Source organism: Vidua chalybeata, chromosome 3 (genome assembly GCF_026979565.1).
Source record: "Vidua chalybeata isolate OUT-0048 chromosome 3, bVidCha1 merged haplotype, whole genome shotgun sequence".
NCBI lineage: Eukaryota > Metazoa > Chordata > Aves > Passeriformes > Viduidae > Vidua > Vidua chalybeata.
Genome location: NC_071532.1, coordinates 10,763,596 through 10,775,121, shown reverse-complemented (window position 1 = coordinate 10,775,121; position 11,526 = coordinate 10,763,596). Strand labels below are relative to the sequence as shown.

The window sequence follows — 11,526 nt, the reverse complement described above, 5'->3', positions numbered from 1 at the left end:
AAATACAGAGTAGGAAAAAAACACTAAGAGCTGCTAAAAAGCTCTAAACAGAGCTGCAAGTGCAATTTCTGGATAGAGGGGGGAGAATAGAGCACAGAAGTGCAAGTCTGCTCCTGCCTCTGAGCTTCCAACCATACCATGATACCTGTGCTTGTCCCCAGGCAGCTGCTGCTGTTGTCAGAGTCTGGCGAGGCAGACCTCTGGTTTGACAGAGGACAGACATCATGTTGCCTTACCCTGGTAAATGGGAAACAAGATGTTGTTCCTTGTTGCAAGGAAAGTCCAGGTGCACCACGTCATGGTCCTGCCCCTATCACTCGTATCATCACTCCCCCTGAGGGCTCATCCTGCACACTTGGCTTTCAGCTGGTAAAGCTGTTAGTGCTGAGCACCTCCCCAGGGAGCACCCTGCTTTCCCTGCAAGAGCAGCTGCTGCCTCGGAATGCTCTTTGTGGCTGTGGTCACTTCTGTGGTGGTTTGAGGTGGCTTGAGTTTTCCAAGTCCTCATCCCTGCACAAGACAGGAGAGTATAGGAAATGCTTCTGTGCAGGGAGATACAATCCTCCAGGCCCTCAGAAGGATCCTCAGAGAGGTTTACATTCGAAACACCAAAGCTGAAGATATAAAAGTGTAAAACTGCATCAGATCAAATAGTTGTAATTATAGCAAGCATATGAGACAAAACCCATTGTCATTTTATCCCTCTAGGGACTCCACACTTTTTGTTTGAGTCCTATTATTGGTGAAGTATGAAGTCTAAAATTATAATAATTAAAATGATTATAGAATCTTGGGGATTGTAATGTTTTTTTTTTAATAGCTGGGAACAGCCTGTTCATTACTGAACCAAAGATTTGGCTTTAAATTCACATCAGTTTAAAATATAGCAGGAGGGGGAGTGTGTTATGTGAATGCAGTGAGCATGCCTGAAGGCTGGGTCTCCTTTTACCTCTCTGAGGCATCAAGAGGAAGGGAACTGTGGTGAAGGGCAGTCCTGAACAACGGGCTGGAAATGTGTCAGGGCTTGACCTTCTGGGAACCTGCTGGTGACTTCTGCTTTGTAAACACTAAGCTGATGGCTTCTGCAGCCCAAAGCTAACATGTGGGAGCAGGCAATACATTATTTTCATTTTCTGGAAAGAGAGTCTGAGGGTGAAAAATTGAAGAGAACCACTAGAGGCACCAGCAATTGGAGCACAGGAGCACTTACTGTCAAATGCACCTTCGCTGTGTTACTTTACATTGCGTGTTTTATGCCAGCACTGCTTCTTGCTCCAAAGTGCCATTTCATTCTCATGGCAGAAGGTAGGGTGTCTCTTGCTGGGGCAGCAGCCTCTGCCAAATGTGGTAGCAAATCTTCACGAGTTGACTCTGAGCTTTGTAGGTTCCCAGGGCTCAAATGGGTAGCTCAAAGAGACAACATATTGAATGCCTGATATTCAAAATACTTTTCATTTTCAGATTGGTGCAACTTCTGGGATGAAATGGCCTCAAAATGTCAACCATGTCAGTTCCGTGTCAGAAACAATTGAAAGCTGAGTGTTAGCTTTGGGCACCCATCCAAAGCTGTGGGAGAGAGGAGGAAATCTATACCATAGATTTCAAAGAGCCCATATGTCTCATCTAGGACTCAGTGTCTGTCCTTTGCCAGATCAGGCCCACCTCTGTGAAGAAGCGACTAGGTAGCAACAAGGGGATGGAGGAGAAGGGGAGGAGAAAGGAAAGGGAATCAGAGAAACATTGATAAATTCTATTTAGTGAATAATACAATACATGTAGCAGCACAATGGCCTTTTCTGCAGGCAGATTATCCCAGCCAGAGTCTTTGCTATATTAAAAAGAGGGGGAAAAATAGAGCACCAAAGAAAAGGAAAGGCGGGCTGTACAGCAGCAATCAATGCTGCCCTTTGTGCTGCCTGACATTTGAGGGACTTGTTATCAACGATTGCTGGCTGCTTTATCTAAATGTATCTCCCCAGCTGCCAGGCACAGCGCTGATAGGCAGCGGGACGTGCCGATGGCCCCAGCTGATAGCGTGGCCGCCCAATTCACCCGCCAGCCTTGCTGCCGGGGGAGGATGGCTTCTGTCACACCGCTGGCATGCTGCATCTACTCCCAAAGGGGGAGAAGGGCCGTTTCTTCCTTCCCCCCACCTCCTCCCCATGCTTGCCAGCCGCTTTTTTGTCTTTTTAAAGGAGAAGGAAGGAAAAAGAAACAGTCCAAACAGGTCCAAAATTTAAAGAGAAAAAAAATCAAGAAACTTGGGATGGGAAAGGAAAATGTACTTATTTTTTTATTTGTCCTATAACAGCTCTGTCATCTGCTGCTCTGGCAGAAATTCCCATATATGTGCTTGCCTTCTCTCTCCTGCTTTACTGTAAAAGAGTGATAAGAATAATCTAGTGCTTGGCTGCTAGGTTGTCTCTTAGTGTGAAAAATGCCTGTCTAATATTTTTTGTTTGTACAACATATATACTTGTGTCCATGTAATGCAAGCAGCTGTATGCACAAGTTTGCTTGCAATTATTATTAATTTTTATGACTGGAAGATTATGAATGGGCATAAAATAAATGTTAGCTTGTGGCATTTCCTAAATCCTGGAGGGTGTATGTATTTAAAAATAAATAAAAGTATTGCAGTCCACTTCCATCCAGAAACTATCTGATCTTAGGGGTAGATGCTGCTTAAAGCCAGCTTAATTATTCCTAAAGTGTAGCCAGTTGACACATACTAAAGTACTAAAGCTCTGAATTTGTGTGGCCTCTTATTCCATGAGACAGTTTAAATTATTGTCTTTACAGCTAAAAAGGTTTTGAGGTCTGTGTGGAAATGTCAGCTCATAGGTTTGCAAATATATTTACTCTTGCTCGGTGCTAATGAAGCCATTAAAAATGCAATATGCCAAAGCTGAAGGATTTCTTAAAATATGACCATTTTCTGATGACTCTGACTCCTTCTGTTGAAGCATTTGGAAAACAAAGTAACCTAAAAGCACAATAATAGAGGGCACTGTATTAACTGATCTACTTTCAATGATTCTTTGCCAAAGTCTGAAAGTAATTAGAGCTCTCAAAAAGCAGATGATTCCAAGATAATAAATTCTTATCTCTCTCATGTTCATCTGTCTTATTTTAATGCGTGCACATTGCTACCTTGACCATAGTTGGAATATATTTCACGTGCACGTAGTGAAAACTAATGTTAGCAGTGCATTTTGAGGAAATTCTGGCCTATTTGAAGCATTATTTTCTTGTGCAGTCACTTACAGCTACTTGCATCAAAAAATCAAGGAGGAGAAAAGTGAGCATACATGAAGGGGTGTTGCAGACCACAAAAATCCCTCAGGAGAGCCAGAGCCAAAGCCCAGGTACCTGTTCAACAGAAGATTAGCAAGATGTTAATAAAATACAAGATTTGCCTTTGAAAAATGGCACATTTGAATGTTGGCACTTCAAAAGTCTAAGCTGAATATGGAAAATGGTCATATGGAAATGGGATCTTTGATAAAGTTCTGTCTGAGAAAGCATCATGGTAAGAATCTAGTTCACAGGTCAGAGCTGGATGCTGTCACTCACCTCTGCAGATCCCAGTTTTGGTTGGGTCATGGAATTCTTTGTGGAGCCAATGCTACTGTTCTGTATAAGAAATAGGAACAATTTCACTATGCAGTGTGGAAGTGATCTTAAACGGAAGCTGTTCTGCCTAGCTTCCTTCATAAATTATCCAAAATATAGCAGAAATGCCTTTAATAAATAAGTTATCCAAAGGCAGAAGTACCTTTAATAAATATGTACTGTCCAGCACTGGGTGCCTTTGCCTTTCTGCCTGACAGCACTGAGCAAGGGGAGAGCATTCCACCCCCCTGTTACTCCTCAGCCTTTTGCAGGTGCAGGCAGCACAAGCTCAATGTGCACATAGTATAACCTTCCTGAGCATTTCTCTTTCTGTGGCATTAGGAAGCCAATTCCTCCCAAGAGCATGTTTATATCAATCTAAAATTCATTTCAGCTGAAATATTTATGATTTTGTGGGGGGGAGGCAGGAGGTCTGGGTGTTGAGTGTGGTCAGATCAAGTTAGCATCAGTTGGCAAGGTTGACACAAGTAGTAATCTCTCTGTCCCTCCTCCCATATCTAAATGAGCATTTATTCCAAGCCCTTTCTTAATGCTGTAACATAATTCATTAGGACAGCCTTAATGAGCTGGTAATTAGTCTGGTGGGAGGGGGGTGAGGAGGGGAAGTAGAAATGCTAGACAGAGAGAAAGTCGAGCAGGCTGGGACACCTTAAAGAGCCCTGAGAGAGCCTTTTGTCAACAAAATGGATCGGGCTTGCAGGCAGTAAAACTTTCAAATGACCTTCGTGTCAAAATATTAGGCATCTATTTTTTGCTAGATGGTGGTTTCATAAACATAAAAAGCACACATATCATTCAGAGTGTTGTAAAATTTGTCTCAAAGATGTGGTGTTTCCTTCCGTCCTTTTTTTTTTTTTCTTGTTGCAAGACAAATATCACCTCTGTGTGGCATGAGTGGGGGATGGGGTAAGGGGGATGACATCTAATATCACAAACTTCTGCTTAGTCTGAGCATAATGTTAATAGCAGCTCATCTTTGTTCGGATGGTTTTAAGTGCTTGATCTTTCTTTTTAGGGGGTGGGGGGAAATCAAACATGTACCATAGTATACATGCTAAAAACAGCTATTGAGATGGTGACATTTTCACTTGTAAAAATCGAAAATTACTTAGATGTTTATAATTTATGGCAAAAGCTAGATGTTAATATTGCTCTGTGATTTAGAAGATACATGTGGTATAATAAATACTTCAAAGACAACAGCTCATTTCTGCAGAAGTGAAGCATCAAAACAGTTGGCTATTTAAGTGCTTTTTCTTCTGTAGAGTCTTCATTTCCAAGGTTAAATTTTGACATGGAGGGTAAAGAGGTCACTGTTTTCTACAAGGCAAGGAAATGATTACTCGAAGCATCCACTTGTTTTGCACTGAGCTTGTCTTTAAGCTCCTTTCATTTCTGTATTCTATCTAACAAGCCCCAAAGCAGTGGGACTTCTGTAACTTGGATAAGTTGTAGAATGCTGATAAGGCATCATTTGAGTTGAGCCATACGAATGTGCAAGCAGAAATAACTGGGGTAAATAGCCAAGTTAATAAAGGCAAAAAAAAAGGTAGCAGAAGGATGGAAAAATTGACTTGCTGATCTGTTGTGGGGTTAACTATTTCTTTCTCTGCCATCACATCACACAATGCAGAAATGACAAGCTGCTCCTTCTCTGCCTGCTATCTTTCAACTGTATTTCCCCTTTGACCTCCTGAACCATTTATCCCTTGTAAACAGCCATTGCAGTGAGGTACTGGCAGCCAGGCCACTGCTGGGAGCCCAGATCTTCCCCCGAGAAATGGCCATGACAGGTGATCACAGAGCTTGGATAAGGAAAAGCCAGGACTGGGCTTAATGGACATCTAACCTAGCCAGCCACCAGCTTGTGATTGGGTGTAATTGCTCACAATTTTAACTGATGTCAACTGAAATATTTCTTATGTGGCTGGAAGTATCAGGACTGATCCTCAGACTTCCAGGTCCCAGTAATTTCCCACCTCTTTAGTGTGCCAAGTAGACTTGCCTGTGGCCAGTTAGTGGCAGAGGCTGGAGACTGGCTGGGTCTGTGCCCATGAACAAAGGCCACATGGGACTGGCTGCCTCAGGGATTTACAGTTTAGTGGATATTCCCTTTGAGATCTGAAGGCAATCTTTCCCACATAAAATGTGAAATGTAAAGACAATTTTAAACAAGGATGAGATGATGCTTGACTTCTCCTCATAGACCAGAGCAGAAAAGGAAGTTTTACATGGACTTGTTTAACCCAGTGTTGTTTCACACTGCTCTTTTATCCATTGTGTGAAAACACTTTGGACTTTCTTTTCCTCCCCTCTACTTTAATTATTCTTAAGTACATTGCTAGTGTTATAGTGCTCTGTCAGAACTGATTATGGATCACAATCATTTCTGGAGGACAAGTTCTTGAGTTAATAAATTAGGTCCTTTTAAAAATTTATTTTTTAAGCCAACAGAAAATATAGAGATGCTGTAAAATACAGTGTAACATACAGGCATATATTCAGGAAGATTCCAAGTGTGATCAGTTTACCATGGGGTAAAATATTGGTGTTGCCCTTCATTGAATCCTGCTGCTGGGCTATGTTAAACCTACCAATCAAATTTTATTTCATCCCTCCTTGCTTTTTTTTTTTTTTCTTCATTTCTTATTTTCTACTTTTTCTCAGCTGCTTACAGAAGAGACAATTTCTTTCACCCTTTAACATATTCAGGATGATCCAGGTCCACCAATAAAATACCAAAGCTCAGTAATGAAACTGGATCTGTTCATAGGGTGCAATGCAACATTTTTGATGCACAACACAATTATGACATGACCCCCAAAAAAGTGTCTTAAAAAAAGTACTTTTTATAGCACAGTTGAGACTTGTAATGTTCTATCACATGGATAACTGGTGAGGCTGTAATCTCTGCTTAGCTCTCCTTATTAGAAGGCTGTTTCTTACATTACTTTTTTTTTTTTTTTCCCTTCTTTTATGGAATATGTTTACTTTTATTCCCCAAACCTTGATTTTGGGAAATTGATTGAAATTTTCTCTGCTGGGTGCCTGCTGCAGAATGAAGTTCATCATTCTCAGGAAAAACATATTTTTAGCAGGATTAAGGGAAAATTACATGCTAAATTCTGGCAAATACTTTTTTACTACTACTTTTCTTTGTAAAGACCAGCCAAGACTGAAAGACAGTATTTTAAGATGGGTCTTACATTGTTTTTAGAGGGATATCTTCTGCATCTTTCTCTCTGCTTTGACAAATTTATCCAAATTCTTCTGGTTTTGAAAATCTGCAGCATGTATAAATTCAATAAACATTTCTCAGGTGGCAGGAAGATGTCTTAAGGAGAGGAAAAATAAAGTTGGAGGGGAAGGCTGAGAAAAGAGCTCAAAGGAGCAGAAGTGCTCCTGGGAAGGGGGCTGGGGCAGCACATGTGGGATCAGGCAGGTTTTGAAGAATACACAGGGGATGGAGCTGTGGACCTGGCTTGCCAGACAGGAATTAATTGCTTGTATTTAAGTGTCTGAGGAATGAATGAAGAAAGGACCTTGGTGAACAGAGAGGGATTGTGAGGGAGAGGTTAGATAGATTAGAGCAGAGGGTCTTATGGTGTGTCAGTAAATACAGTTATCTCTGTCCATCACAGCAAATGCCTCCCTCCCTGCTCCAGAGTACCTGGAAAAGAACCTCAGGTCCTTGAGTTTCAAGATTTTCTGCTACCAGCAAACAGCCATGGCATCGATTGACAAAGCCTTCCACCCCCTCTGAAAAATCAAATTGAGTCCCAAATTAGTGGTTCCTTTTAGCTTAATATGCCTGTGACTTGCCTCTATGTACCATGGAAGTAAATTAACTGTGAATTAGTGCCAGAGCCATAAGGAACTCACACAGAAGTTAATAGTTCTGTCTTCATAGCAGGGACTGAATAATGTGCAGCAAAATAAGAGCTAGGCGAGTACATAGAAGAATACAAACAAAATATTGTAGACATGTGGTCTGTGCTGAGGCAAGAGTTCCCAAGGCAAAATATACGATTATGTAATTTAGAGTGGTAACCTAATGCAGTGGCAGTGAGGAAAGGCTCTGCAGGCATCCTTCATTCCACTGTGTCCTAACTCTGCTATGCCCCTGAATAATGATATTTAACTTACCCATTTTGTGAGATATATTTGTCATTGCACTTTCCACCTACCTCCTGCACAGTGTTGAGTGTCAGAATTCACTGTACACCATCCCTCAGTAGCAATGTTATTTTTCTTGCTCTGGAAATGCCAAAGCTAAAATTGCCCACATAACCACAACTCTGGCCCCCTGTGTAAATACATTACAAGACAGTCTTTAATTACATGAGTTTACATTTATTTATTTTTTCCCTGCTGCATGATACTCAGAGGCATCTGGCCATATAATTTGAAGTGTGGCCCAGGCCTTTACCTCGTATCATCCAAAGAGTATGCTGAATACAAATTTATTGATTCGCTCTTGGGTGTTTCAGCCGTGCTTTCAGCAGAACGTTTTGAGTACTTAATAGACACACGTGGATTCAAATTCACAGCACCCCTGTGAGGCAAGAAGGTGACAGTATTCCCATTTTACAGATGGGGAGCTGAGTCACAGGGAGATTAAGGTCAAAGGACCCACTGATTTTGGGGCCCCAGTTTGATGTTTCAGAGTACTTAGTGTTTTTATAGCTCGATATATGTTCAAAGCACAGTTCCCAGAGACTTCAATTACAGCTTCCAGCACTCAGCACTTTGCAAATCAGCCCCCAGGGTTTCAAGTCAGGCATCCAGAAAATGAGGAACACACAGTTAGTGACCACCTGTGGTTTATAACTTGGCCAAATGTGCATGGGTTTTCATGGTAATAGCAAAAGGCACCTCTCTTATTCCTGGGTGATGCTTTTCTCTCTCAGTCGAGCCAACTGATCCCTGCAGTAAAATACAGAGTGCTGCTAAGTTCTCTCAGTGGAGCGGTCCTGCACCCTGTGGAGGAGAAATGCAAGGGGACCACTGTCTTTACTAGAAAAACAATTCTGCTCTCTTTCATGTAATTGGTAGCAACAGCCGAAATCTCCTTTGTTAAAGTTTTAACATGGCTTTTCAATTTCTAAGACACAGCAACTTGCCTTCAAAGTCTTAAGTCTTAAAAGACAAATTGTGAAAAGTTATAGGAGGCCAAAGTGTGACCTGAGACTGGGAGGTAGTAGGCATCACACTGCAGGGGTTGATTTCTGGTCTACTTCCAGTGCTCTCTAGCTGTATTCTGAAAGTGAAGGGGTGATACACTGGGGCCAGTGCCCTGCTTCTGCATAGTATTGGTATGGGGAAAAGAGTGCTTTTAGCTGTGCTCAGTCTGGGACAAATTATGGCAATCTGATGAAATCCCTGGAAGTGTTAATTTTAATGGAGACCTCCATGGTAGACCATAATTATAGCTATACAAGTGATTTTCATTAAAAAAAATTGAGTAACATGGAGCTGAAATGCCCAGACATGGGTCACTGCCTTTAATAGTATTAACAAAAGAAAGATAATGGTGAGCATGGTAGGGAGGATGCATTTTATGAATGAAATAATAAATATTATTTATTTTCTTAAAATAGAGAGGTGAAATGGAATTAATCTCAGGATTTTATCTACATTCCACACCATGCTCTCTGTGCTGGCAGATGCTTATTACTGAATAAGGTGAAACAGATAATGAAATGAGTTGCAGGCTGCTTCAATTTCACTAGAAAATATTTGAAATATCAGCATATAGAATTATGTAAATTGGGATGAGCTCTGGTGTAGGGAGAACAGAAAGCATGATGCACTGAAGGGTGCAGGTGGTTTGGACTGAAAGAGGAAAACTCTTTTGAGAATTGGTCCTTAGGGACTCATGAGATCCTGGAAAAGCTCAGAAATTATTTCAAAAGAAGTCAGTAGAGCTGGAAGAAAGACACAAGACACTAGAAATGGGCCACTAAGAACTTACAAGATCCAGTTTCCTTAGAGGAGCAGTTCGTGTGAAGTAATGGCTGCTCTTAATTTGCTGGGTTTCTTGTTTACTGTGAGCTCACAGTGCTGATGATGAGTCTGTTCCTTAGCAGCAGCATACTTTGCTTGTTAGTTTTTCCACTCTTCCACAAAAAAACTGAAAGGGCTTGCTGGTAGACAGAGTCAGATCTCAAGGCAGTGACTCTTCCTGCATTGACAATACTTAAAATCCAACTCGTATGTTCACGCTTGTCATTACCATCACAGGCCTTTCAAAGCCCAATGGACTCTCTAACACCATATGTATTATCATAAAAGCTTGATTATGAGGAGGAAAACTTATCCCTCAGAAAAAGCAGTCATATTTCTCCCTGCTATTTCCAAATAATTCCCCTTTTTGTCTCTACGTTGGAAGGAATGTTCTGAAGAAGAAATGTGAGACCATCCCTTAAAATTATGGAAAAAGAGAAAATATAACCACAAGAAATGGCACAAGGAAGAAAACATCTTCCTTTCCTGAGCTCAGCTGAATCCTGCTCACCTTTTGTGAGCAGCTACCTGAAATTATTTGCTCTGGATAGACAAGCAGAATTTGTTCCCTGGCAATGTTCAGAGGACTTGGAAGAGAGGCAGCCAATACCTGAAGGAAATAAACCCAAACAAAATAAACCTCTTTTTAGCCTCTCTTAACAACAGTCTTTTACAGGTTGCCTTTAATAGGCTTGCATTTATGGCATTAATATTTGATCTTCCTTTTTGTATAATCTCTGCATGTAGGCTGAAGCAAGACTATGAATTCCTGAAAAATACAGAGGCTAATTACAGCAGTGTGAAAGTAAAATAATGAGAGCTTGAGAATGTGACTGATAAGCAGTTAGACTAGCAAGCAGGATGTCTGTAGTCCATCAAAGGGCTAATGAAGGTCTCTATGTCCTCTGCTATTGCCTGAGGAGAATGTACAGATGGAAAATATCCATACCCAGAAATGGCATGTAAGGATATACATCATGTAGTAACCGCATGGTGATATAACGAGTGGATTCAGTGAGTGCTTAACCTATGGATAAAGTAATTAAAGTGCATACTAGATGCTGATAACCAAGTGGGACATGCTTGAAACTAATGTTTACAAAGGAGGTGGTGCTTGGTTTCACCTGCCCCACTGAGCTGGGCTTGCAGCCTGCAGTGCTGCTCTGGATTCAGTGCTCTGGGAAGGTGGCACAGCAACACTGAGGTGGACTGGTGCCTGGGGGTGGCTGTCTTGGGAACAGGAAATTGGGCTGCTGCTCTTAGAGTTAATGGGGACATCTGGCTCATGCTCATGTGCAACCCCTCATGTGTCACAGTGATGCAAGAGGACCTTTCCTGATAACAGCTCTGTGAACGTTGATGTCTTTGCTCTATTTTCAACCTCTGTCAGACTAGCTGACTTTTCTTAGTAAACATGCAAATTCTGACCCTTTGGGGTGACCTGTTTCAGACAGGCAAACTGGGGAGCTAAGCACTCTGGCAGGCTCAGAAAATGTCAAGAAAACAAAAGAACAAACAAGCAAACCCATGACCAGAAAAGATTAATAAAAAAAGACATTTTGGCCATTTGGTCATAAATAGTACTGTTCAATAGCACAAGAAATCATGCAGGCTGCACAGGGAGACATAAAACCACTGAATTATGTATTAATATGTCATATAAAAGGAAAAAGTACTAAAGAAATACTGTTGGAAAAATAAATAAAACCACCATTAAAAGCGAACATGTCCCATTTGGTCAGTTATGCCAAACATAAAACAACAGAAAGTGCCATTTGGAAGTTAACAACACTTTTAATTTTACTACTGACTTTTCCATTATAAACCATACAAAGGTGTGGTTAGACCATAGGCTGAAGAATTGATTTTATGTCTGTGCTTATC

The 11,526-nt window shown here is 41.2% G+C and overlaps 2 long non-coding RNA genes across 5 annotated transcripts; one reads left to right on the top strand and one right to left on the bottom strand.

The window, feature by feature from the left end:
* Window positions 1–2,290: 2,290 nt before the first annotated feature.
* LOC128785986 (uncharacterized) lies at window positions 2,291–9,663 on the bottom strand. Of its 4 annotated transcripts, none has more exons than XR_008430132.1 (10): window positions 9,611–9,663; window positions 8,512–8,616; window positions 8,308–8,383; window positions 8,066–8,191; window positions 7,824–7,942; window positions 7,307–7,395; window positions 6,843–6,920; window positions 3,577–3,636; window positions 3,312–3,372; window positions 2,291–2,375 (listed from the first exon to the last, which is right to left on the bottom strand). It is a non-coding gene; the product is annotated as an uncharacterized LOC128785986 (long non-coding RNA). The 4 variants fall into 4 exon arrangements; XR_008430131.1 differs by having other exon boundaries at window positions 2,320–2,986; window positions 6,843–6,970; XR_008430129.1 differs by having other exon boundaries at window positions 2,320–2,986.
* A 134-nt stretch (window positions 9,664–9,797) lies between these two features.
* LOC128786337 (uncharacterized) lies at window positions 9,798–10,281 on the top strand. The gene is made up of 2 exons (XR_008430249.1): window positions 9,798–9,849; window positions 10,028–10,281. It is a non-coding gene; the product is annotated as an uncharacterized LOC128786337 (long non-coding RNA).
* Window positions 10,282–11,526: the final 1,245 nt, after the last annotated feature.